General features: G+C 36.6%; 1 long non-coding RNA gene across 2 annotated transcripts in view; it reads right to left on the bottom strand.

The window, feature by feature from the left end:
* Positions 1 to 19929, bottom strand: part of LOC125960278 (uncharacterized) — a 74673-nt gene extending 54744 nt beyond the window's left edge. The window contains exon 1 of one of the 2 annotated variants that reach the window (XR_007479916.1): positions 19889 to 19929. This is a non-coding gene — a long non-coding RNA (uncharacterized LOC125960278). Of the gene's footprint in view, positions 1 to 1302; positions 1410 to 19888 lie in introns of those variants that run through there. The other variant, XR_004485160.2, reaches the window with a different exon arrangement.
* Between the last annotated feature and the right edge of the window lie 2644 nt (positions 19930 to 22573).

Genomic DNA, 22573 nt, shown 5'->3' on the forward strand with positions numbered 1-22573 from the left:
GATTCATTTGAATCATGGTTTGAATGTCTTTTTTCCCACTAATTCAAGCTGAGCTCTTTGCTTCAGCTCCTTTTTAAAGGTTGCATGTGTGTCCATGTGTGTGTATCTGTATTCTTCAACATTTTGTTTGGCTTCTGGTCCAAATGATGAGATACCTTTTGAACTACTATTGCTTGGATTCTTGTAATGAACCATAGATTAGAGTCAGACTCAACCAATGCCTATTGTATAAAGCACCTGCAGTGTACCAACTATATGTTTATTTATATGAATCCCATTAAATCTATGCGATAAATTTTATTTATTTATGTTTTCCTGAAGTAGCTGGTAAACTGAAGAACTGGGAGTCCAGTGCCATTTTCACTACAGCAAACCTGACCAGTCAAAGGTTTCCATCCTTTCTAAGTCTATACGCCATTTGTATTTTTTCAGCCTTAAAATAAGTTAAAAGAGCTTTGAAGAATCATAATTTTTTGGACATGTAGTAAAAATATAGCAAGTGAGTTCAATAGCGTTTTTGAGGAGGTAGACGTGCGTGTGCATACCCTCATACACACCCTGCCCTGGATGTGTGTGCCTGCTGGGGGCTAGTCAAAGAGGAATGTTGTAAGAAGTATATGAATTGCTTTTAAGAGTGATCGCTTTGCAATGGGAAGTGTTTTTACTTGTTCTTGTTCTATGTCTTTTTCTTTCTTTTAAACAAAGGAGAGATTGTTTACAGCAGCTCAGCTATATTTTGTAACACATCATTAAGATGATCCAACCCAGGCTGCTCACAAGAGCCAATTTTTTTAGGTGATAATGAATTTCTGATACACAGAAGCCAGACAGGTTAGGTTATTCTGGGGATTCAGTCAGGTTTTTGCGGGGGGGGGGGGGGGGGGGGTCTTGTATACACATAGTTTTCTCCTAAGACAAAATTAATAACTTTAAAAGCACCTAAAATATAGAAAGAAATATCCTAAACTCCAAATTAGTGGTCATATCTCATGTATTTCTCTCTGCATCCAGGAACCTAAAATGAGAGTGGAAGTAAACTAAATGGCAGTGATGATTTTAAAGAGCACTGTATACCTAGCTTAATTTTTCCAACATGTCATTAACCTTAATAGTTATATAGATAATATTTTTTAAAATGATTTTTTGGGAAAAAACTGACTAAAGTGTCATCTCTCAGTTCATTTTGAAGGCAACTTTTGCATGCAATAATAAAGAACACGCACCCAGACTTTCACTAGTAGCACTTCAACTCAAACATTTCCTGTCTCTAGTGTTCAAAAAAAAATTGCAAATATACAGCACCTTGTGTACATTCTTTTTTCTCTTCCTGCCAACAGATGGATTCTCCCTTCTGTTCCCACACACCAGAGATGTCATCAGCTGTTATGAGAAAAGACAGGTTCCTAAATTCAGACCTTGAAGGAGAAAATTGTTTTACTTCACCTTTAGTAAGGATTTCATTTGTAATGTTCCTGTCAATCGAAACATACCAAAGAAGACAATGACTGAACATTGCAGCAGAGCAAGGTGGCAGAAGGAAATGAGGCTGTGGCAGAGACTGGAAATGCTGGGATCTGCCCTCTGTGTAGACATGAATCCTTTCACGATCATAAATCTCTCTCACAATTCCATCACTGGGTAAAGGTCATCTAGCTTTATGTATTCAACCTAATCTCCTTTCCATTGAGAAAGATGGAACTCAATCACAAAACGAATGAGGATGTCTTGGAATATGACTAAATTAAATTTCACCAAAAAAAGTGGATATAAAATCATAAAACCTACTGAGAGAGACAGAGAGAGAGAGAGAGAGAGAGAGAGAGGTTAAAGGTAGCTATCCAAGATCAACTTTAGCTTACTCAAGATTTTGTTCTTAACAGTCCCTGCCTTTCTATTTCCATTGGTACATGAAGAACTAGAGGCAGAGATAGAAGCCCACCAGGCAACATGGGAGGGGCACAGCAGGATCCTCTGAAAGATATAAATGGTGGGTTCGAAACTTGACCTGATTTTTGCAAGAAGAACCTTATCTTCTTGAAGTCTGGAAAATACTTCTCTGGTCCCTTTTTATTTTAGCACACACAATTAGTTTCTTTCAGCTGTTGTAGCTTATTGAATTTTTGAGAATCTTCCATAGTCTTTTTGATATATGGAGCTGATCAATACTTAAGTTATTCTCCACTTAAACAGTTAATTTTTTAGACTCATGGTAAGATTTAGTATTTATCTTATTAAAATTTACCCTGTTTTATTGAGCCCAGTTTTGCTGTATGATGTAATAAATTTGTTGTTATTTCCAGTTTCGTGGCATAAACACAGTATAAGTTCACTAAGAGAGGGGGGAAAAGGCAGAGGATAAAATGAAATATTTCAGACTTGACATTTGTATTGGGCTTTGAAGGATAAGAGGGATTTTGAGAAATGAACGTCACATAGAAGGTTACATTTTTTTTCTTATCCCACTATATGCTTTGCTTCTAGCTGCATCACCTTCTTCTCCAACACCCACCAAAACATGTCTTATATATGATGATCATACTAGTGGGACAAGAAAAAGAAAAACAAAATATTAACACCACCACAAAGATTCTAAAAGTTATCTCTGTGATTTTACTTTATGTTGTAAGCTGTAGGGAAATTGAGAAATTCAAAACAAAGGGAAGTAAATTAATTTGTGAACAAAAATCTCATTTATAAATGAGGGAATAACAGGTGGATAATGGTTAAAAAATAGAGGTTCTCAACAAAGATGATAGCACCCATCCCATCGCTAACTTCTATCCAATTTATTGCAAAATATGAGGGTTATGGGGAAGGGATTAGTGTCAAGATAAATGGAAGGTCATAATGACCTTTAATGTCAAGAGCAAGGGATGGTAAACGTCCCGCAGATTTTCAGGCAGACCCAGCGAAGAATTATCCTTCTCCAAATGCCAATAACAACACCACTGCGAAACAATGGTAGCGGTTACATGACTTCTTCAAAACTCAGACAGTTACGCCAAAGACAGGATTCACACTCTGCCTCCACATTCTGTACATGTTCACTTCTTGAACCTTTAAAATCCTTTATGTCTGTATAGTGAGGCCTTTTATAAAAACTGTTTATTTCTTTTCTATTTCAGTTTTTTTATTTTCCATGTTGCCCATTTGACAATTAGTGTGTGCTAGCCAGTTGTGTCTTGTTCTACATGTAGGAATGTAGATAATGTCAGAAACTGAAAGAAGTTTCTGTGTGTTTGGATGTGGAACTTCTCAAGGATATAAATAAATGCCATTTCACCTAGTAAACTGTAAGAACTTTGGGGGCAAGTCCATGTCTATTGTTTCATTATGGCTTTAGTGCCAAGCACCATGATCTATGAGATGTAAGAACTTAACTGTTTGATTCCGAGGAAATAGGTTAAGTGTTTACATGTGGGTTTTATTTGTAAAGTGTATTTATTATCATATTCTCTAATAAGATTATTTCACTAGACAGGATTCTGGAGAAAATATTCCTAGAATCAAGCTTTACAAACAACATAAATGCTGAGGAAATCTTAAAAGTTCTGAAATACTTGGATTCTGCATATTTCCTAGAAAAAAAGATATCAAATATGCACATAAATATATAAATAGGAGAATAAGATTCCTTTATAAATATATATTTTAGCTCATGATCGTGCATATAAGCAAACTCCGTATGTTATTTATGGTTTGAGTACCTGCCAAGGATTTGTAAGTGGGGCTGTGTTTTGCTTGCTATCTTTCCCTATTGATTAAGTTATTAGGTGAAATTGGGCAAATCCCTCATTTTTCTCATAAGTCAGTATCTTTATCTCCACTAATACATCTTGGGAACCAGGGATACGGCAAGCTCTACCTGCAGGTAGTAACAAAGAACATAATAATTTTTAGCAAAAGAGGAACTGTATTTTTATTTTAGTGTCAATAATATACCTTTGAGTATTTTTAAGAAATCGGGGTTTATTTAATTCAGGTTGGTTGCTTTTCATCTTCACCTTATGAGTTAACACACCATCAGAACTGAAATAACTGAGATGGCTTGTTCCACATCAATTGTGCAGGCAGTTATCCTACTTCATGTGCAATGCTCCTTTGTTCCCTTATGACAGGACCTCAAGATGTCCAAAGGGACACCTGTAAGCCAAAGTCATAAATTTGGGAATATGTCACTTTGTTTCTACATAGATCTTTCATTAGTCACCTATACCAATGTTCCATTGGTCAAATTTAATTTACAAGGTGAACTAAACAGTCAGCTATACTAGCAGATGTGTGCTGTCCCAGGGGATCAAGATATCATTCTATCCTTGTTGAACTGCATCTTTTTTTTTGCGGTACGCGGGCCTCTCACTGTTGTGGCCTCTCCCATCGCGGAGCACAGGCTCCCGACGCGCAGGCTCAGCGGCCATGGCTCACGGGCCCAGCTGCCCCACGGCATGTGGGATCTTCCCGGACCGGGGCATGAACCCATATCCCCTGCATCGGCAGGCAGACTCCCAACCACTGCGCCACCAGGGAAGCCCGAACTGCATCTTTAAATATGTTTTGGGCCTTCCTCTTTTTTGTATGTGATTTTTGTTAGTTTATTTTTGGATTAGTATGGTTTAGAAAAAGAAACACACGGGTACCTGAGGCTATTTTTAAAGAATACTATAAAAATAATTTTAAGAAGGGGAAAATAGAGATGAGAGAAAAAGCAATAAATGGAATGATGTCTTGATCCCCTGGGATAACTCCGCCTTAACTGCAGTAGAAAAAGCCAGTGAGGGCAAGAATGGTGGGGAACTAGAGGAAAATGAACTTTATCAGTGATGTCTCGGGTAGTTGGAGATCAGTTTGATAGAAGAAAGTAACATCAGTTGAATTACTCAAAATAGTGTTGCCTTCCATGAAATTTTAATTAAAGTCTCCACTCCACTTGCATGGAAACCCATCAGGGCTATTCAGCTACAACCACCTGACGAAAATTTCTCATTTTTACACTCAAAGCCAGTCTACGTAGCTAAGATGGCATATTAATTTCAGGCAACTTCTGGTCCTATGTGAAATGTGTAAGAGCTAAAGTCTTCGTACATCATGCTTTGTGCACGGTTGGTGGTGAGGGGTAATCACTCAATATGTGAATAATCCCATTTCAAACAGAGAACAATGGCTAGAACTCAGGAGGGAGGAGCAGTTACCCTTAAATCAGGACTATCAGGAAAGCATGGTACCGAGTCCTGTGCAACAGACAAAAACCCCTATTTCACAGGTAAGAAGAAAAGGCTGTGTATGAAAGTGTAGGTTAGCTCAGGGTCTGGGGTAATAGATTCATTCCTAAAGGTGAAAGGTAATAAGGAAGGAAATGGTAAATGCAAACTTCCCCTACTTTAAAATTTAGCCTGCCGGTGGCCTGGAGTGAAAAGATTCTTTGAGATAATTATGAACTTTGGGCATTCAAAGTCTCAGTACAGTATTTATTATATTCCTGTTTTTTAAAAAAATAAAAACCTCTACGTGCTGAATATTTGAAATGACCTTAAAATACACTAAATTCATTTTAACGTATAATAAAATATTGAACCCAAACCATCTCTAAATTGTACATTTGTGGACGCTTTTTTATCCCATATTTATGTATTCTAAAGGGTTGAATTTTATTTTGTTTATTTTTTATACAGCAGGTTCTTATTAGTTATTTATTTTATACATATTAGTGTATATATGTCAATCCCAATCTCCCTATTCTAAGGGTTTGAATTCAGAATATTATATGTGTATCTATGAGTACAGCTGACTGTTTTATAAAGAGTTAATTAATCCTACATCTATTTACTTTCAGAAAACATAATATAAGAAGATGAACAGTACTTATTATTGAGTACATAATAGGGCTGAGCAACCAGGCATTTTATATTTTTAACCCAAAACTCTGGCCAACATCAGAATTCCTCAGTTATGTCCGCACGGACAATATGATGTGGCAGCTTTTGCCAATGATGAAATTCACACACAAGTATTACAAATCACTTTGAGCAAGGCTCCTTAACGGCTCCTTCAGAGAACTTCCCAATAAAAAAAGACTTAATCTTTGCTCTTAAGATAATTAGGAAGTCCAGAGATTTTAGAACCATCCATTTAACCAAAGTGGAAGATTTGGGACAAAACCAGAATTTACCCATTTCCTTCTCTATTTAAAAATAACTGTTCAGGGGCTTCCCTGGTGGCGCAGTGGTTGAGAGTCCACCTGCCGATGCAGGGGACACAGGTTCGTGCCCCGGTTCGGGAAGATCCCACATGCCGCGGAGCAGCTGCGCCCGTGAGCCATGGCCGCTGAGCCTGCGCGTCCGGAACCTGTGCTCCGCGACGCGAGAGGCCACAGCAGTGAAAGGCCCGCGTACCGCAAAATAAATAAATAAATAAAGCAGATTAAAAAAAAAAAAAAAAAAACTGTTCAACGACTAATATTTCAGCATGTGCCTAACTTTTCACTGAGTAGTTTGGTTAAATTTTCCCTTTGCAATTCCTCCCCCCACCCCCAATCTCCTTTTCAACTACCAACTCTTTAATTAATACCTTGATGCCTAACTTACTTCAAATCATAATTCCTACCTGAGCCTATTTCTTCTCTTACAATAGGCTAATCTTTAAAACCACTTCCAATCGAATGTCTCATTTGTTAAAAAAAAAAAAAATTGAAGTATTGTTATATGTTGAAAAAAATCATAGAATACAGAAAAGAATAATAAAGAAGACATAATCACCCAAAATTTCACAGCAGGGAAAACTACAGTGAATATTTGGCTTATTTCTGTTCAAACCTCTCTAAGAATAAATCAACACTTAGAGAGATATTTTACAAAATTGAGATTGATTTGAATATATCGTTATCTGATTTGTCTTAACTTAGCAACATATCAATGCATTTTTCATGTGTGAACTATCATTTAAGATATGTTTCAATGGCTTTGAATTATCCCAGTATATGGATGTCCTTAAGTTACTTAACAAATACCTTACTGTTTAGACACAGAAATCGTTTTAAAATTTTCACTATTATAAAAAACACAGCAATAATCGTATATGTTCATAAATTTCTAATCTCTAAAATAAGTTCTCTGAAGTAGAACTATTAGTTCTAAGGTTATGAACATTTTCTTTTAAAGTTTTTATCTAATGGCTGCATTGCCCCTCAAAATTTCCTTCATGTATATCATAGATAACTTTTCTCACAGTTGCTGTTATACATAGATTGACTATCATCTTGTTTTCTAAACTGGATGGCTCCTGCGGGAGAAGCCCATGATCTATACCTTTGGTAATCTCTAACTAATTATACTTGCAATATGCTTACCTCACATAAAGACTCTTCAGTTAATAACTTTTCCTCCTAGTAGTACTTGAAAAGCTTTACCGTTTTTCAGACAACCCCTGGAATTTATCCCCAAACTTGCTAAAATAAAAATGCTATAAGAAGAAATATTTCAATATAATTGTTTCAGACAGAGATAGTTTACTTGACACAATGGGTTCTGGTCTGAGAACGCTGCATGGAACAAATTTAAATTATGTCCCGTGTTCAGATGGGCCCAAAGAACAATGTTTTGCTTGGAGTTCTTTTGCCCAAAAGCCTGATCAAGGGAAGGTATATGCCTATTTGGCCCTTGCACATCAAGGCTACTTCTTCAAGTTTTGAAGAGCTCTCATTTTTTTTTTTTTTTTTATTTCCTCTTTGATTTCTTCAGTGATTTCTTGGTTATTTAGTAACGTATTTTTTAGCCTCCATGCGTTTGTGTTATTTACGTTATTTTCCCTGTAATTCATTTCTAATCTCATAGCGCTGTGGCCAGAAAAGATGCTTGATATGATTTCGATTTTCTTAAATTTACTGAGGCTTGATTTGTGACCCAAGATGTGATCTATCCTAGAGAATGTTCCATGTGTACTGGAGAAGAAAGTGTAATCTGCTGTTTTTGGATGGCATGTCCTATACATATCAATTAAATCTATCTGGTCTATTCTGTCATTTAAAACTTGTGTTTCCTTATTAATTTCTGTTTGGATGATCTGTCCATTGGTGTAAGTGAGTTGTTGAAATCCCCCACTATTATTGTGTTAATGTCGATTTCCTCTTTTTTAGCTGTTAGCAGTTGCCTTATGTATTGAGGTGCTCCTATGTTGGGTGCATATATATTTATAATTGTTATATCTTCTTCTTGGATTGATCCCTTGATCATTATGTAGTGTCCTTCCTTGTCTCTTGTGACATTCTTTATTTTAAAGTCTATTTTATCTGTTATGAGTAATGCTACTCCAGCTTTCTTTTGATTTCCATTTGCATGGAATATGTTATCTCATCCCCTCACTTTCAGTCTGTATGTGTCCCTAGGTCCGACGTGGGTCTGTTTGTAGACAGCATATATATGGGTCGTGTTTTTGTATCCATTCGGCAAGCCTGTGTCTTTTGGTTGGAGCATTTAATCCATTCACGTTTAAGGTAATTATCGACATGTATGTTCCTGTGACCATTTTGTTAATTGTTTTGGGTTTGTTTTTGTAGGTCCTTTTCTTCTCTTGTGTTTCCCACTTAGAGAAGTTCCTTTAGCATTTGTTGTAGAACTGGTTTGGTGGTGCTGAATTCTTTTAGCTTTTGCTTGTCTGTAAAGCTTTTGATATCTCCATCAAATCTGAATGAGATCCTTGCTGGGTAGAGTAATCTTGGTTATAGGTTCTTCCCTTTCATCACTTTAAGTATATCATGCCACTCCCTTCTCGCTTGTAGAGTTTCTGCTGAGAAATCAGCTGTTAACCTTATAGGAGTTCTTGTATGTTATTTGTCGTTTTTCCCTTGCTGCTTTCAGTAATTTTTCTTTGTCTTTAATTTTTGCCAATTTGATTACTATGTTTCTTGGCATGTTTCTCCTTGGGTTTATCCTGTATGTGACTCGCTTCACATCCTGGACTTGGGTGGCTATTTCTTTTCCAATGTTAGGGAAGTTTTCTACTATAATCTCTTCAAATATTTTCTCGGGTCCTTTCTCTCTCTCTTCTCCTTCTGGGACCCCTATAAGGTGAATGTTGTTGTGTTTAATGTTGTCCCAGAGGTCTCTTAGGCTGTCTTCATTTCTTTTCATTCTTTTTTCTTTATTCTGTTCTGCAGCAGTGAATTCCACCAGTCTGTCTTCCAGGTCACTTATCCGTTCTTCTGTCTCAGTTATTCTGCTATTGATTCCTTCTAGTGTAGTTTTCATTTCAGTTATTGTATTGTTCATCTCTGTTTGTTCTTTAATTTTTCTAGGTCTTTGTTAAACATTTCTTGCATCTTCTCAATCTTTGCCTCCATTCTTTTTCCGAGGTCCTGGATCATCTTCACTATCATTATTCTGAATTCTTTTTCTGGAAGGTTGCCTGTCTCCACTTCATTTAGTTGTTTTTCTGGGGTTTTGTCTTGTTCCTTCATCTGGTACATAGCTCTCTGCCTTTTCAACTTGTCTGTATTTCCGTGAATGTGGTTTTTTTCCACAGGCTACAGGATTGTCAGAGCTCTCATTTTTGAACTTTATTTGCTTTCATGTTGTTTCTCTGCACTACAACTCTATCTGTAAAAGTAGATGGGGCGCAAGATGACCATGGGACCAATAAGGTAGAAAATCTGGTGAGGAAATAATGTAGAAAAGAAACAGCAGCACTTCACACCCCTCCAGTACCACCCACCACCATCCAGCAGGTCTCTTCTTCCTCAGGTGAGTAAAATAAATCTTCACTGCATTATATTTTATGTACAAAGGGTATTTATTTACTTCCAAGTTATCATTGATTACTTAAACTTATTAAAGTGAAATATTTTTCTGTCAGCAAAAATTCCCCAGTAAAATGAAGAGAGATATGTTTTCATTGAATGCTTTTTGACATAGCAGTGAGGTATTCAGAAACAAATTAATGTCATTAAGGGAGGTTTGACATATGGAAGCAGGTGGAAAAAACAGATTTCAAAACAATATCTCCTTTATGATCATAATTGTGTGTATTTTTATGTATTATGTTTTGTAATCTGAAAGCATGTAAAATAAACACAAATTTCCTAGAAGTAACCAATGTTTTACTCTAGGCACATATACTTGAGTTAAAAAAAATTTATTCTTGTCAGATTTTGCCTCAATTAAATAGGCAACTAGGACTTCACTTGTAGTGCTGAAGGTAGTTTGTGAAAGTGTGACATTTACTAGGTTGCGTTTAGTTACAAATGGGACCCAGGCCAAATACTCTGGCTGCAACCAAATTATTATTTCTCTGGACGTTTCTCATACTAAAATTTTCCAAATAATTATTCCAAGTTTTAGCAAAGATTTACTGACCCTCTTAGTCAAAACTCTTATAATATTGAAAAAAAGCATTCTTTATTCCCATGCTAATCCCCCATGAAAGTGTGTAAATTTATAGATTCCGTATCCATCTGGAGCTTCCCATATTTGCTTTTGTCCTTGATGTTAGGAAGAATATTATTGTTATCTCTAAATGCACAGATGTAGTCTGAGGTTAGACTTTTTCTTGAACAAATGCAAGGGAATTAAAAGCATTGTCTCTCCTGATAAAAATATCAAAGCTTCTTTTTTTATATAAAGTAGTGATAATTAACTGATTACATTTCTGAGTTCATATACATGATATTTAAAAGCAATATTTGAAATTTCCTAAGTTTGATGCAATAATGAAACATTTCATTCTTATTAGATTCTTTTAAAATAAAAATACAAGCATAATTATTTGGTCATTTTGTTTACGCCCAGTGCATATTTTAAATAACTCACTCAATTTTCAGGAATTTAAAAAGTCACCTAACTCTTTTTTAACTGTGAATTTACTAGTTTCAGTTCTCAGAAACCACAAAGGATTAGAAGATCTGTATAGCCTATCTCAAAATAAAACACCAATTTAGACACTATCTTTCATTTTTGAATACTGTTTTATTGATTGCCAACAATGTACTAGGAAGCATATTAAATATAGAAAGCTTAACTTTAGATCACTAGATTTTAAAAAAAAATGGTAAATTTGCAAATACTTTTAAGGCGGATAACATGGATCAGGTTGGATATAAGTAGGAAATAATTTAATATTTTAGTCATGGGTCTTCACTGAGTTTAAAGGTGGCCTAGTTCTTTGAAAAGTAAGAGGTGGTCAATTAAGATTTGTTAATTATCATTTTAACAATGGGCAATAAATTAGGTTGTTTTTATATATTGTCCCATAGATTCTTTACAAGGATTTAATAATAAAGTTATTAGACAATGTATTAGATTCTTATGGCTGCTGTACCAAATCACCACAAATTTAGTGGATTAAAACTGGAAAAAACATATTAATTTGTAGTTCTAGATGTCAGAAGTCCAAAGGGGTCTCATTGGTCTACAATCAAGACCAATCAAGGTGTTGGCAGAGCTGCATTCCTTCTGGAGGCTGTAGGGGAGAATTCCTGGCCTTGCCTTTTCCAGCTTCTAGAGGCTGCTCTTATTCCTTGGCTCCATCTTGAAAGCCAGCATTAGCATCACTCCCAGCTTCTCTTCGGTTGTCACATCTCCTCCCTTGACTCTGACTCTTCTGCTACGCTTTTTCACTTATAAGGCCTGAGTTTGTGATTATATCAGTGCCATGCAGTAAATCCAAGTTAATCTCCCCATCTCAAGATTCTTAACTGGGACTTCCCTGGTGGCGCAGTGGTTAAGAATCTGCCTCCCAGTGCAGGGGACATGGGTTCAAGCCCTGGTCCAGGAAGATCCTACATACCGCGGAGCAACTAAGCCCATGCACCACAACTACTGAGCCTGTGAGCCACAACTACAGAGGCTGCGTGACACAACTACTGAAGCCCGCGCGCCTAGAGCCCATGCTCTGCAACAAGAGAAGCCACTGCAATGAGAAGCCCGTGCACCACAACAAAGAGTAGCGAGTAGTCCCCGCTCGCGGCAACTAGAGAAAGCCCGCACGCAGCAATGAAGACCTAACGCAGCCAAAAACAAATAAATAAATAAATTTATTAAAGAAAAAAGATTCTTAACTTAGTCACATCTGTAAGGCCCCTTTTGCCATGTCAGGTAACATAGTCACAGATTCTAGGAATTAGGACATGGACATCTTTGGGGAGCCATTTTTCTCATATGTCAAATATGTTTCTCATTATGAACAAACAACATACATCTATTGTTTGGGTTTCTATCAAAGTGGAATTTTTCTTTGCCCCAAATATTTTGAACATTTTATGACTGACTGCCATTTTCACCCAACTTGAAGAACTAAAGGGAAACATTAGAGATAACAGTGTAACATAAATGGATCACTTGAACATGAAATTGTCCCAATGAGGGTATGGATAAAAATACTTTACCGATAATAAGTTTGATAAGCATAATATTCCAGTAACCTTTGACATATCACTTTGTTCTGGAAATTTTGACCTTTTTGATGGTGTCCCCTTCTCACTCCAGGAAAGAGAAAGAAAGGAGGGTTTGCACACTTGACATTGGCTATTGGATTCAAAATTGTCTTTGGTACAACAGCCAGTTAAGAGAGCTGAGGGCTGCCGTGGGCTCTCCTATTGGCCTTTAATGGTCACCATGGGGTGTTTTTCTCTAACTGTCATATGGGTAAATCAGAGTTTATCAGTCTCATTAATCCAGGCTTCCACTGGGGCCTGGGTGAAAAGGTTTAGAATGTGATCAGTATGCAGCTTTCATGACCTTTCTTTTGAGCAAGGATCTTAGCAAGGGAGAGACCTCATGTAAGTCTCAGCCTCCACAGGAGGTGGTTTGTTCATTCCTACATGGGGATGAAAGGAACCATTCGAAGTCAATTCAGCAGAGATAGTGAAAAGGTCACTGAGACTGTATTCTCATGTCAGGTATTCTCAGTACAGACTGACTGGGTCCAGCTTTAATTTTCTGCTCCTCAATCTATTTCATGTTGGTGAATTTTTATTAACAAGTATGGTGGATATCTTTATCATTTTCCTATAAAATAGTCTTGATCAGTAGTCAAAAAGGAAGGATTAGCATTGGATGACTATTTAATGCCTTTAATGCACTAGAGGTGCCTTTGTTTTTACACTTGGCATCTTTATTGAGACATACAGTAAAAAAGGAATGGGGAAAATCTAAGTCTTGTCTGGGTATACTTGAGCATCAGATGTGTAGAATATAATCCAGGTGTTTTTTGTATCTTTGCTTCCATCCATCCCTGACACTACCACAGCTTAAAAGAATAAATTCTTAATTCTGGTGAAGGACAGTCCAAAGATATGGAATGTAATAGAAATAAAAATGCCCTTTTGTGGGGCATGGGGAGAGCGGTAAGCCAACTGCTTTCTGTCTGGGCCTTCAATGCTTCATGAAACTATAAGTGAAGTCAAATGGTTGTATCGCACGTGAACCCTTAGAATCTTCATGAATCTTGGCAACATTTAGTATCAGATGGGGCAGAGAAAAGAAGCCAAGGTGCTGTTACCTTTGCATGTAGGTTTTACTTCTCAGGAAACCAGTAGGAATGATATCTGTGGTCAAGTTGACCTTCTAATAATTGCATTTGTATCCATACGAGACCTATAAGCAAGTGTTGTGCATTCTTCTATATTGTTCTTACTTTAATGAAAAGTGTAGTTATCTGACCTCACATCAGTTGGGGCAAACCAACAGGCCTTACCATGTCGACATGAATAAGCTATAACCATTGAATGCTACTGTGTTTTCTCTTTGACTGAACACACACACGCACACACACAACCTAATTTTGGAGCATTTATGGAAATGTCTAAGTGATTATAAGATTGAATGCTCTATTTATCACTAATACTTAAATTATACTAAAGGATGATCATAAAATATAGAGGGTGTCATTCTTATTTACTCAGCTTGTTAATGTCTTACCGTCCAAAAATAAATGGCCTATAGTGCCAACCTTGGGAGCCACATGTTTCGAAGTTAGTGAACCATCCTAGAAAATGAAATATTTGTTCAGGACCAGAACAAATGAACAGTACATAGTTCCAGGTCCTTAGAAGTAAAGGTTTCTTCTCATTTCTCTCCTTTATCAAAGTTATCTGTTATGACAGTTCTAGGTTTTTACTGTTATTTTATATTAGTGTTTTAGTGGTATTTAAGTATACAATTTACAGATGCAGAGAGGAGACAAATAAAAACTGAATGTATTTCAATAGTGCTTTTTAAAATAATAGCTAACATCCCATGTTCCAAGTGCTCTCTGAAGCACTTTAGATATATTGATCCGCTTAATCCTCCCCCAAATCTTATAGGGTAGGTGAGAAGCATACTCATTTTGTAGATTAAGAGACAGAGAAACAAAGAGTTTAACACAATTGCCCAGATATTAAATATCACAACCAGAATTCATAGTCTAGCTTCAGATCAATGGTCATGACCATTACCCAGTAGACTCCAAGATCACTAAGCCATTTTTGATAGGACCTTTTGACATCGCCTCTAGAGGCAGGAAATGGAATTGACACAAGATTAACAGTATTCTATTTGCAAGATGTGGGTGTATGTACAATGCGTGTGATAGATGGAATGCGTTAGGTGAAGGCAACTTTGCAGTTGTGTTGGGGAGGATATAGGAAGTTTGGTCTACTGCTTAGCAAGAGCTCAACTGTATTAGACAAGTACCTTGTTCTCCATGGATACATTCCTTACCAGGATAAGCTGCCTCACAAAAATCTTACTGCACAGTTTTCCACCTTCTTGTCATCCCCAACTACACTCAAGGGCAGTCAAACCAAAAGCTGATGAGGAAACTGTGATGTGGCCTGACTCACAAAAGATGAGCTCAGTCAGTGAGATTCTCTTGAACTAGGAAATTCTAGGGGAATGAGTCATTTAGCAGCAGGAACAAAAGTTAAATATTATAGAAATCAGTTGGAAAGACATGATGGACTTTGCCGAAGTTATGAGGTAACAGAAACTATGAGTAAGTAGATCAATTAGGTAGCAAAAAATTACAAAGTAAAGGGTAAGGAAACTATTTTTTTCATAGCACATTAAAAGTAGGCTTGTGGAGAGTATTTGTGTCATATTGTTGGCACAGCAGGGTGTACAATAAAGATCCCCAACTTACTGCTGTTGTGGTTTTTACATGTATTGTGCATCCAGAAATACCTTTCTTTTTGAGACTCCTTTAGAAAGCGGCCATGTCAATAATCCTCTTCCCTGTTACTAGAAACTGTTTTATTTTTTTCCTTTTTTTCCCTTGTAAATGAAAACTAGTACCTAATACAATAAAGATGAGTTCAGAATTGTTAACAACTCACTCTTAGTGTCCTAAGCAGTAGCTACTGGTAGCTATTATTTCATAGCTTTTCCAGGATAAGAGTCAGCAATTTATCTGGGATTCAGTTGGTGACACCTTGGGCATTTTTTTGAATGGTACTGGCATGTGACAATATTTAAAGAAGCATTCTTTGTTATCCACTATGATGAATGTGTCTGAACTTCAAAGAACAGAAAGTTAGCCAAATTAGAATAATTTTTAGGTGCAGGAATAATAAAGAAATATTTCTCTTGCCTGAACTCAATCTTAGATATGGAATTGAAAGAGAAACAATTCTTATAAGAATCTATTTTTGAAGAAAAATATTTGGACTGATTTTAATCTTTTCCTCAATTCCAACTTCTCCACAGTAAATTAAATAATTAAGCAGGAGCATTCATCTATGTTGTCAAAACTAATGCAACCGATATCTTATTTTTCTTACTGCTTCAGATGAATTTCCTAAATACCATTACACTGCATTACATACTAACTTCTTTGTTCACTCTGACTTTTCTCCTTTTAGAAGCTACATCCATGCCATTCTCTCCAGACTTTTTTTTTTTTTTACATCTGGCAGTTAGCTGGTTGTCTGTAGCATTTCTTCAGATTTATCATACTAATCACATCTAACCATATCACCTGGAATTTGTTTTCATTCTGTTTTAGAGTTTGCGATTAACAGCAATCTAGTTTAAATCCATCTAAGTTAGGAGTTGTAATATAAATACATGATGATTTTAAATTTATGAAACAATTTTAGATCAAATATTATCTTTTTTCTACTGATAATTTTTGAAATGACATGCCATTTATTACTATTTCCATTTCAGGTGTATTACTAAGAATAGTTTCTATTGCTACTGACAGAAACCCAAACACAAGTGGGCAAAACACTTGTTGACTTGGATGACTGAAAACATCCAATGGTAGATCTGGCTTTAGGCAGTTCGGATGGGGTTTCTGTATCCTTTACTCTGGAATTTCTGGTTCTGCCCTCCAAATGTTGCCTTTCTATGCAGGTGAGATTGCCACATGGCAACAAAAAAAAAAAGCTCCAGCAGTCTAAGTCCTCACATCTATTCACCTGACCATCTGCTCGACCTAACCACAAAACTTTCCTTCCCCTAAATTTTGCTAAAGTCCTAGACCCTTCTTTAACAAGACCAACTTAGGTTAACTGTGGACTCCTAAAAGAAGCATTCAAATGCTATATTCTACATATTTTAGGCACTGAACCAGTCATTGTGAATATGGGATGGGTTCAAACTGATTTGATGAAGCTACTCACCCTTGGAGATGAAGCAAGGGAATATGAAATCAACTGAATTGCATGGCTGGTACCCAGTGAGAGAGGGGTAGCAATATGATGAAATTACTACCTCTACAATGTATACTATGAGTGCGGAGGAAACCAAAAGTGTGGAATCTGATAATATGGTTTGATTTTCTCCTCTCCATCTTGAAGTTGTAAGACCCTGGGCAAGTCACTCCACATTCTTAAGACTATTTCTTAACTTGTGAAACAAGAATGATACTAATAGCTGTGTCTTGAAAAGGAAATAACAAATGCCTGCTGTAGAAGGAAAAAACATTTCCTGTGTGTTTCTCTTCTACCCTCACACTATTATCACACTTCACTCCTGACACTGGATGTGTCGGTTTTCCATACATCAAGCAGTTCTCTGTGACTGCTGGTTGTCCTATCGTTCAATTCAATTCTGACACTATCTTCCTGGAGTTAGCGTCAGACCCACATTTTCTCAGACCCAGGGGCAGAGACCAATATATGCATTTTCTATTATTTCACACCTGCTAAGTACTTCTGTAAACCATTATGTGCTATCAAAACTTAGTTTACTATGGTTGATGTCGTGGCTGTTATTATTATTTAAACGATGATTTTTTTAACTTAAAGGTATATAAATACATCACACATTTAATAAGAACTCTGGAGCTTTAAGGATTTCTTCTAAGTGAATCAAGTTCTTGTGTAGACATTCAATTTCACCAGGATTTTCCAGTGTGTTTTGTAACAAAGTACAGAAATTTATAATAGCAATTACTGAGATACAGATGATTCTGTAGTCAAAATATTTGGGAAATGTTAAATTAAACAAAAGTAAATTGGTTTCATTGCAATAAGACTTTTCAGAATCTTTAGGATGTTAATATTAAATGTGAATCTTTAAGCGAGAGTTATATGGTTGCAGGATTTGTCATATAAATCCCCTCACAAAATCACTGAGGAGGGATGAAACATTAGAAAAGTGTTTTTCAACTGAGGTCATTTTACCCCTGAGGGAATATTTGGCAATGTCTGGCGACTTTTAATTGCCACAAATGGGTGTGTTATCCAGTTGGTAGAGTTTTGGGATGCTGCTAAACCTCATACAATGCAGAGGACAACCCTCTACAACAAATAATTATCTAGCCCCAAATGTTAATAGTGCCACAGTTGAGAAAGCCTTCTTTAGACTAACATTATGAGAAACTAACATTGGTAAACACTGATTTGTATGACTGATGATAGATTTTGTAACTCCAAAGAATAGTGTAATCGTCTGATTTTCAATGGCTCACCATCAACTTCACCTTGTGAATGAACAATGTTGTCTGCCATATCAGTAAACAAAGGATGTTGCAGCCATCAAGCCACTGTAGCCACCCCCAACGATGCACCCTGAGGGGACCCAGGATAGGAAAGAACAAGATACTGGCCCTAGATAGCTAAGGTGCGTATCAAATGAATGCTTTCAATGAGCCCAGACTCTTGCATCTTCCCGTACAACAAAAAGTGCTAAATTCATTAACTTGAGATATCTGGTTTTCTTTCATTACCAGTAATCTTGAAGTTCCGACTACCCGGTCTTTGTTGCAAAAACTCCTATATATCCTGGCTTCTCCCTTACCTCTCTGTAGCAGCCCTTCAGAGCTATCTAACAGGCTGCATCCCGGGTTTAAGTCCTCAGTTTTGCCCACCAAATAAAACATAATTCTCAACTTTTAGGTTGTGCATTTTTTTCAGTTGACAAAGTTTACTCAGTTCGAGGATGTATACCCTAGTAACTTAAGTCTACCAAAACAGAGCAAGGTTAAACCTTAAATTATGCCTAAAAGGTTTACTGTAATAAATTATATTTACTAAATTGATTGCAAACTTTGTTATAATGCTAAGACCTTTATCATTTATTACATATTTTTACCTGGAATTAGTCAAATTATACTTCTCAAATAGTAGCAACTATATACTAACAGCTTACATTTGAAAACCAATCAATTCTTTCCAAAGAGCTTTTAGATCTCTGTTCTTATTCTTTTCATCCATCGTTATCCTTGACATAAATTCCTCTCAAGAGGGATTTTGTCATAGTTTAGTACAACTTAGTTGTGTTCTGAAAATATGATAAAATGGTTCAAATGGAAACTTTTTATTAGTTCCATGAACTCCTATTTGATAAAGTTTTTTCAGTTGCTCTTGAGACTTTCATCTATATTTAAACAAATATTATTTAATAATATATAATATTAAGAGTAAATACTTGATGTTAAACCTAGGATTTAATCGATTAAAGTAATAAAAATTTAAGAACAGGAAAAGTGAGTAAGTTCAGGGAAAACGAGTCAGAGTTGAAACTTGCTGAAAGCTCTTTGTGAGTGGATATCACTGCCATTAAAATGTACTGATACTGGGCTTCCCTGGTGGCGCAGTGGTTGACAGTCCGCCTGCCGATGCAGGGTACACGGGTTCATGCCCCGGTCCGGGAAGATCCCACATGCCGCGGAGCGGCTGGGCCCGTGAGCCATGGCCACTTGAGCTTGCGCGTCCGGAGCCTGTGCTCTGCAACAGGAGAGGCCTCAACAGTGAGAGGCCCATGTACCACAAAAAAAAAAAAAAAAGTACTGATACTGAAATATTACAGTGAATTTGTGATTACCTGGCCAGTCTCAGATTGCCTTGTCTAGGAAATTCCTGCTTTAATATAGATATAAACCTAAAGCTTTGAAGACAAACAAGTAAACAACGACACCCCAAATAACAACATTAAAGTCCTGTGACATCTCAGCTTTTGTCTTCATCCTTCCAAAGTCAAATCACGTGGGGAAACTGAGGTAACAAAAATTTTACACATAAGGCAGCCAAAGCTTAAAGGGCTTGACCGACTTTTCAATGTCAGAGTCAGGTCTAAAACAGCTCTGCTGATCACTAGCCACAGCTCTCTCCATCAATATATCGTTTTAATTATGAAATTCCTAGAGCACAAGCCTGATGTAACTGGTGAAATTTTTTTTTTTTTTTTTTTTTTGCGGTACGCGGGCCTCTCACCGCTGTGGCCTCTCCCGCTGCGGAGCACAGGCTCCGGACGCGCAGGCTCGGCGGCCATGGCTCACGGGGGCAGCCGCTCCACGGCATGTGGGATCCTCCCGGACCGGGGCACGAACCTGTCTCTACTGCATCGGCAGGCGGACTCTCAACCACTGCGCCACCTGGGAAGCCCAACTGGTGAAATTTTTAAGGAAGCTGTTCATCCTTATCGTCTCACATTACAAAGTAGGGGGTAAGTATATATCACATACGATCACTCACCACTCTCATTTCTTCCTCTTTTTTCTCTTTTCTTTTTTCCTAGAAGAGAGACATGGTTAGCAGTGAGAGTAAATCAAGTGAGGTAATTTGGAAGTAGCTGATTCACAAAGCACACCCCAGAACTGTAGTGGAAATTCCCCAACATTGTAATTTGGTAAGGCAAAGGTATCTGGCTCAGACTTACATAATTTGCTGTATCCAGCTTTTGTTTGCAAACCTGCAGGAGAACAGCGATGTAATGTTATTTCCCTCATCTAGAGTATCTCTTGACTTTCTAAAGCTTAAGTGGGCTGTTAAACTCAGTCTCAGGAGACCAGGAGAGGAAATCCCCATCATTTGTTTTAACTAACCTCATTTCCTTACCTATCTATGATATAGATATATATTTCTTTCTATCTAGCTAACTAGATATCTAGCTATCCATCTATCACCTTCATTCCAAAAAAGGGAAGAAATGTAGGATAAATGTATTATAAAACGGCATGTCAGTTTCATGTCTAATGAATATTTTAATATGTTTTTCTTCAATATATGGGCACCTTTTCAGATGAAGTCCTTCTAAATTTAAATCAATTGTTCTAATTGTGAATCTGAAAAAGCCGTAATAAGTGTCCTGATTCCTCTATGTTTTCAGGATTTGGGGACACACTGTAGTGCATATATTATGATCACCTTCTCCTCATGGAAATTAAGTCAAATAATCACAGTATAAGGATCTGGCCAGAAGTCATGGGCTTGGACTCCTTAACTTTTGGCTTTTTAGAAGCAGCAGCTTGGGATAGTGGGAAAAGTTGGGGCTGGACTCATATAAAACTAATACAGGCCATGATAATCCTTACAAGGCACTATGACAAGTTATTTGCATATAATCCTTGTAGCAATTAGATGAGTTAGATCACATTGTGATCTCTATTTTACTGATAAGAAAACCGAACCAGTTGACTCAGGTTACACAATTAGGAAGTGGGAGAGTTTGGTATTCAAACCTAAGTCTGTGTGATTCTGTTGGAACTTGGAACCACTAACCACTGACCGGGGTTTACACTCCAGTGGCCCCACTTTAATGGTACCACTTTCATAAATTACACCATCTGTTTCAGCCTCTACTTCCTCATTTGTAGGAAAGGATGTAATGCTAGCTATTCTAAATGGTTCTTTTAAAGATAAAAGATCATGTTTGTGTAATCAACGTAGAATATGTATTTTAAAACGATTTATTTCCCACTCTTCACAACTCAGTCAAAATAAGACATTGGTATAGAAAACAATTAGCAGTTAATAGAGTGGTTCTCATCCTTGAATATACATTAGAATCTGCTGAAGAACTTTCAAAAAGTACTAATGCCTACTTAGAAGGAAGCATGAGTGGGGTTTCTAGGACTCTGGTGATGTTCTCTTTACCAGAGCGGTGGTAACACAGGTGTGTTCATTTTATGATAATTCCTTAAGCTGTACATTTACGGTAACTGCATTCTTCTGTATGCGTATTTTACTTCAATTAATATGGATACTTAAGAAATACTGCTTCTCCAGTCTCACTCCTCAGAAATTCTGATTTAATGGCTCTGTAGAGGAGTGTAAACATCAGTTTTATTTAAAAGCTGCTCAGGAGATATTCACATGCAGCCAGCATTGAGAACTGTTGTTAGCATAGAACCGAACCTTAACAGATTTAAGAATCAAGGGAGACATCTTTTACAGCAAAATAGGCAATATCTGCCAACTTCAAAAATCTGAGTGTATAATAATTAGATATAGAGAACATGATATAGTGTCTTTATTTCATGTAGGGATTCCCCCCAAAATGGGAATTGGAATATGCTATAAAGATCTATTAGTTGCCTCAAAAAGCACTTTAAATTCTTTATCTTTCCTTCTTTTATGAACATTTCTATTAACATCTATTTTATTAAGTTATCCTGCTTTTGTTTTGAACATCTTTGTACAACAAAATCTATGTAGTTTGAAAAGATAAGGAAAATAAAATTGTGAGTTAAAATGCATACTCCTCCCAAGTACACACATGTGCAAATTTAGTCAAACATGTTCCAATGTCCAATAATTAACAGACAGATAAGGTGACTACATTTGCATTGTTCTTTTTCCCCCAACAGACTTAATCATCTTATTTGTCCTCTATTATTGGACATTGAGCTTTTAGACCATGCTATTACCATTTGCTGCTCTCCCCCCTAACCAATGCATGTGCATACACACAAGTACATATGTACACATATATTCTACATGTGCTATCACAGAAAAATGTTTTACAGAAATATAAACAGATTCACTTTACAAACTTCAAATTTATTAACATTAATTTAAAAATATGCTATATAGTAATTCCCTTGTGAATTTTTTTTTTCCCTTGTGAATTTTTAATCAATGCCTTTATAGTGAAATTTTTAAGCTAACCACTCATTTAGCTGGGATTTTTCAAAACTGTCTAGTAAAAAGTCATATGAGATGAAATTTTAGATATTTATTGTATATTTTTAAAGAACTCTGACTTGCTTTCACAGGCAAAAATATCACTCAACTGAATTGATTCTCTTGCTATTAATAATTCATTGTTCATCCAGTGTATAATTAATAACCAAGAACATGTGCAAACATCTTCATAGTAGAAGGACCATTTGTATCACTGACTGAGCCAGCATGGCTTAATGATTGTGTGTATAAATG

The sequence above is a fragment of the Orcinus orca genome, chromosome 10 (genome assembly GCF_937001465.1).
Source record: "Orcinus orca chromosome 10, mOrcOrc1.1, whole genome shotgun sequence".
In the NCBI taxonomy this organism is placed as follows: domain Eukaryota; kingdom Metazoa; phylum Chordata; class Mammalia; order Artiodactyla; family Delphinidae; genus Orcinus; species Orcinus orca.